Raw genomic sequence first — 7,212 nt, 5'->3', positions numbered from 1 at the left:
GCAACTCTCATGATCAAATTTCATAACAGGTCTCAAACATTGCCAACTTGCTAGTCATTGTTTCTTACATCTATACACTCCAACCACACCTTTCTTCATTCACCTCTAAGAACTCTTGGGACTCATTCTCACTTTACTTAAACCTATGCCTTCTTACAATCTCTCATTTAAACATTGTACCCACATTGCATTTATCAACACATCATCACTCACTCTACTCTTCGATATACTACCTTCAGTCAGACTTCCCTCTTTTCACAGGGCACCTACGATTAACTCACAAACAATTATTATAAATCATCCACATTTCTGCTCAACTCAGGTCTCCTCCTTCTCTGCCATACATAGCGTGTCAACTGCACCAATACCTACTTTTTCTTTCACATTTTAACTCCAACATGCTACCAGCTCACACAAGGGACATCTGAGGATTAAGAATTGCCTGAGCAATGGGAATCTCCACCTCAAACCCTATTAACTCCATTCTCCCAAATACTCTCATCTCAGTGTTTTCAGCTCATACACATCACCTACATTCCGAATATTTTGAGAATAAACTTATAAACCCTTATCAACTATCCTAATTTTTAGGGGCTCAATCTACAGGGGGAACAAAACTTTTTTCATAACTATCAAACTAACATCCATTTCTTCTCTTTTTTTCTTTCTATACTCGCTTTCGATTCCCTCATCCTCGCTACCTCATCCAAAGTGAATTAATATTTGATTGGTTTTCTATTCGTACATCTCTCTACCAATTTCTAAGAATATATTACTCTCTGGGACAATACATATTCACCTCTATGGATTATCATTTCATCAAGTCACACACACTACTCGATCACCGTATCACTAACTGTCCAAACTCAAATCTTGTAGGTGGGACGAACAGGGGCAAGATTAGTTCACAAACCATTCACCACCAAACTCAGCAATTCGACTTCACTTCATAACACATCTTCACTACCACACCCCATTCCTAACATTTTTACATTTTCTCAGGGGTACTGTTTTATTTCCTCATCTAAACATTAACCTCTGCACTGGCACAACCTTTTTCTTTCTTCTCTGCACCATTCTTCAACCTCGTATTATACCACCTTTACAAAATTTAACATCAACTTCACCTTACTCAGGTTTTTAACTCTACTTCAAACCATACACCATCGGTTACTCCATTCTTTCGAAAACCAGAACATCACTACTTCATTACCTGCAGCATTTCTAATTACCACATTACTCCAATTTCATAAACCTCCACATCACGCACATACCAACTACTTCATACACACTCTCTCACACGTTACATGTCTCCACTATATCATTTCCTCTCGTTTTCGAAATATTAATGGACTGTACTTCCTACACCTTTCTACCTCCATAACAAACCTCAAAGGGTAAATATTTTTACACTAAACCACAACAAACAAAATAACCAGACACAATATAAACCTTCTTTATAATCTTATCAATAACCAAGGGTCGCTCAAGTGTCTCTTTATTTACTAGTCTTCACTGTATTTCACTTCACAATAGCTAATAACCGCTCCACAAGTGGACTCTTTATAACTTCTATAAATTTTAATACTAACACAATCACACTCCACAAAGTGGCTCTCCATTACCAACATCAAGTTTCACCTTCATCATCTACATTTTTAACATTTCCTGTTCTCATCATCAGTACAACTCATTTGCCAAATAGGGGTACCAATAAAACTTCTTATCCCGTCACACATAAATAATTCCCCACTATCATTATCCTCCACCACACGTAACTGAAATAATTAATTCTATAGCTTGGGAAAGGGCCACGTCCTCACACACACACGCCTCCATCCTAAATTTCACCTCACATCAGGTATCTACATCATTTCGACACACATCGTAAATTAACATAATTTCTATAATGTTGGATTTATGTGGGAGCTTCTCGTTCCAGACAACAATCAGCATGTATACCTCAATGGGAAGGGCCATCAATTACACTTTCTGTACACCTTACATATCCTGCAACTTTCACTACAACAACACTTTCCTTTTCTCTCTGCATCTGCAATAGGGTCTTCAAACACCTTCTACTCTCTTCCTAATTTAAACAGTCACGGGTCTTACTCTCATCACCCGGCTCATACAAATCTCCCAAAACTCAATAATGCAACTCTCATGATCAAATTTCATAACAGCTCTCATACATTACCAACTTGCTAGTCACTGTTTCTTACATCTATACACTCCAACCACACCTTTGTTCATTCACCTCTAAGAACACTTGGGACTCATTCTCACTTTACTTAAACCTATGCCTTCCTCCACTCTCTCTTTTAAACATTGTACCCACATTGCCTTTATCAACACATCATCACTCACTCTACTCTTGGATATACTACCTTCAGTCAGACTTCCCTCTTTTCACAGGGCACCTACGATTAACTCGCATACAATTATTATAAATCATCCACATTTCTGCTCAACTCAGGTCTCCTCCTACTCTGCCATACATAGCGGGTCAACTGCACCAATACCTACTTTTTCATTTACATTCATATCTCCAACATGCTAACAGCTCACACAAGGGACATCCAAGGATTAAGAATTGCCTGGGCAATGGGAATCTCCACCTCATACCCTATAAACTCCATTCTCACAAAATACTCTCTTTTCAGTGTTTTCAGCTCATACACATCACCTACATTGCAAATATTTTGAGAATAAACCTATAAACCCTTATCAACTATCCTAATTTTTAGGGGATCAATCTACAGGGGGAACAAAATTTCTTTCATAACAATCAAACCAACATCCGTTTTTTCTCTTTTTTACTTTCTACACTCGCCTTCAATTCCCTCATCCTCGCTACCTCATCCAAAGTGAATTATTATTTGATTGGTCTTCCATTCGTACACCTCTCTATCAATTGCTAAGGATATTTACTCTCTGGGACAATACATATTCACCTCTCTGGATTATCATTTCGTCAAGTCACACACACTACTAGATCACCATATCACTAACTGTCCAAACTCAAATCTTGTAGGCAGGTCGTACAGGGGCAACATTAGTTCACAAACCATTCACCACCAAACTCAGCAATTCGACTTCACTTCATCACACCTCTTCACTACCACACCTCATTCCTAACTTTTTTATATTTTCTCTGGGGTACTGTTTTATTTCCTCATCTAAAAATTAACCTCTACACTGACACAACCTTTTTTTTCTTCTCTGCACCATTCTTTAACCTCGTATTATACCACCTTTACAAAATTTAACATCAACTTCACCTTACTCAGGTTTTTAACTCTACTTCAAACCATACACCATCGATTACTCCATTCTTTCGAAAACCAGAACATCACTACTTCATTACCTTCATCATTTCTAATTACCACATTACTCCAATTTCTTAAACCTCCACATCACGCACATACCAACTACTTCATACGCTCTCTCTCACACGTTACATGTCTCCACTATATCATTTCCTCTTGTATTCGAAATATTAATGGACTGTACTTCCTACAACTTTCTACCTCCATAACACATCTCAAAGGGTAAATACTTTTACACTAAGCCACAACAAACAAAATAACCAGACACAATATAAACCTTCTTTACGATCTTATCAATAACCAAGGGTCGCTCAAGTGTCTCTTTATTTACTAGTCTTTACTGCATTTCACCTCACAATAGCCAATAACCGCTCCACAAGTGGACTCTTTATAACTTCTATAAATTTTAATACTAACACAATCACATTCCACAAAGCAACTCTCCATTACCAACATCAAGTTTCACCTTCATCATCTACATTTTTAACATTTCCCGTTCTCAACATCAGTACAACTCATTTGCCAAATAGGGGTACCAATAAAACTTCTTATCCCATCACACATAAATAATTCCTCACTATCATTATTCTCCACCACACATAACTGAAATAATTAATTCTATAGCTTGGGAAAGGGCCACGTCCTCACACACACACGCCTCCATCCTAAATTTCACCTCACATCAGGTATCTACGTCATTTCGACACACATCGTGAATTAACATAATTTCTCTAATGTTGGATTTACGTGGCAGCTTCTCGCTCCAAACAACAATCAGCATGTATACCTCAATGGGAAGGGCCATCAATTACACTTTCTGTACACCTTACTTATACTGCAACTTTCACTACAACAACACTTTCCTTTTCTCTCTGCATCTGCAATAGGGTCTTCAAACACCTTCTACTCTCTTCCTAATTTAAACAGTCACGGGTCTGACTCTCATCACCTGGCTCATACAAATCTCCAAACACTCATTAATGCAACTCTCATGATCCAATTTAATAACAGGTCTCAAATATTACCAACTTGCTAGTCATTGTTCCTTACATCTATACACTCCAACCACACCTTTGTTCATTCACCTCTAAGAACTCTTGCGACTCATTCTCACTTTACTTAAACCTATGCCATCTTCCAATCTCTCTATTAAACATTGTACCCACATTGAATGTATCAACACATCATCACTCACTCTACTCTTGTATATACTACCTTCAGTCAGACTTCCCTCTTTTCACAGAGCACCTACGATTAACTCGCAAACAATTATTATAAATCATCCACACTTCTGCTCAACTCAGGTCTCCTCCTACTCTGCCATACATAGCGTATCAAACGCACGAATAATCACTTTTTCATTTACATTCATATCTCCAACATGCTACCAGCTCACACAAGGGACATCCCAGGTTTAAGAATTGCCTGGGCAATGGGAATCTCCACCTCATACCCTATAAACTCCATTCTCACAAAATACTCTCTGTTCAGTGTTTTCAGCTCATACACATCACCTACATTCCACATATTTTGAGAATAAACCTATAAACCCTTATCAACTATCCTAACTTTTAGGGGATCAATCTACAGGGGGAACAAAATTTCTTTCACAACTATCAAACCAACATCCATTTTTTGTCTGTTTCACTTTCTATACTCGCTATCAATTCCCTCATCCTCGCTACCTCATCCAAAGTGAATTATTATCTGATAGGTCTTCTATTCGCACATCTCTCTACCAATTTCTAAGGATATTTTAACTCTCTGGGACAATACATATTCACCTCTATGGATTATCATTTCGTCAAGTCACACTCACTACTAGATCACCGTATCACTAACTGTCCAAACTCAAATCTTGCAGGCAGGACGTACAGGGGCAACATTAATTCACAAACCATTCACCACCAAACTCACCAAATCGACTTCACTTCAAAACACCTCTTCACTACCACACCTCATTCCTAACTTTTTTACACATCTAAACATTAACCTCTACACTAACACAACATTTTTTTTTCTTCTCTGCACAATTCCTCAACCTGGTATTATACCATCTTTACAATATTTAACATCAACTTCACCTTACCCAGGTTTTTAACTCTACTTCAAACCATATACCACCGGTTACTCCATTCTTTCGAAAACCAGAACATCACTACTTCATTACCTGCAGCACTTCTAATTACCACATTACTCCAATTTCACAAACCTCCACATCACGCACATACCAACTACTTCATACACACTCTCTCACACGTTAAATGTCTCCACAATATCATTTCCTCTCGTATTCGAAATATTAAGGGACTGTTCTTCCTACACCTTTCCAACTCCATAACACATCTCAAAGGCTAAATACTTTTACACTAAGCCACAACAAACAAAATAACCAGACACAATATAAACCTTCTTTACAATCTTATCAATAACCAAGGGTCGCTCAAGTGTCTCTTTATTTACTTGTCTTCACTGTATTTCACTTCACAATAGCTAATAACCGCTCCACAAGTGGACTCTTTATAACTTCTATAAATTTTAATACTAACACCATCACACTACAAAAAGCGACTCTCCATTACTAACATCAAGTTTCACCTTCATCATCTACATTTTTAACATTTCCTGTTCTCAACATCAGTACAACTTATTTGCCAAACAGGGGTACCAATAAAACTTCTTATCCCGTCACACATAAATAATTCCTCAATATCTTTACTCTCCACCACACATAACTGAAATAATTAATTCTATAGCTTGGGAAAGGGCCATGTCCTCACACACACGTGCCTCCAACCTACATTTCACCTCACATCAGGTATCTACATCATTTCGACACACATCGTAAATTAACATAATTTCTATAATGTTGGATTTACGTGGTAGCTTCTCGATCCAAACAACAATCAGCATGTATGCCTCAATGGGAAGGGCCATCAATTACACTTTTTGTACACCTTACATATACTGCTACTTTCACTACAACAACACTTTCCTTTTCTCTCTGCATCTGCAACAGGGTCTTCAAACACCTTCTACTCTCTTCCTAATTTAAACAGTCACGGGTCTTACTCTCATCACCTGGCTCATAAAAAACTCCAAAAACTCAACAATGCAACTCTCATGATCAAATTTCATAACAGATCGCAAACATTACCAACTTGCTAGTCATTGTTTCCTACATCTATACACTCCAAAAACACCTTTGTTCATTCACCTCTAAGAACTCTTGGGACTCATTCTCACTTTACTTAAACCTATGCCTTCTTACAATCTCTCTTTTGAACATTGTACCCACATTGCCTTTATCAACACATCATCACTCACTCTACTCTTCGATATACTACCTTCAGTCAGACTTCCCTCTTTTCACAGGGCACCTACGATTAACTCGCAAACAATTATTATAAATCAACCACATTTCTGCTCAACTCAGGTCTCCTCCTACTCTGCCATACATAAGGTGTCAACTGCACCAATATCTACTTTTTCTTTTACACTCATATCTCCAACATGCTACCAGCTCACACAAGGGACATCGAAGGACTATGAATTGCCTGGGCAATGGGAATCTCCACCTCATAACCTATAAACTCCATTCTCACAAAATACTCCCTTTTCAGTGTTTTCACTTCATACACATCACCTACATTCCAAATATTTTTAGAACAAACCTATAAACCCTTATCAACTATCCTAATTTTTAGGGGATCAATCTACAGGGGGAACAAAATTTCTTTCATAACAATCAAACCAACATCCATTTTTTCTCTTTTTTACTTTCAATACTCACTTTCAATTCCCTCATCCACGCTACCTCATCCAAAGTTAATTATTATTTGATTGGACTTCTATTCGTACACCTCTCTACCAATTTCTA

This window comes from Schistocerca americana, chromosome 1, assembly GCF_021461395.2.
Source record: "Schistocerca americana isolate TAMUIC-IGC-003095 chromosome 1, iqSchAmer2.1, whole genome shotgun sequence".
In the NCBI taxonomy this organism is placed as follows: domain Eukaryota; kingdom Metazoa; phylum Arthropoda; class Insecta; order Orthoptera; family Acrididae; genus Schistocerca; species Schistocerca americana.
This window is presented reverse-complemented; position numbering follows the sequence as displayed.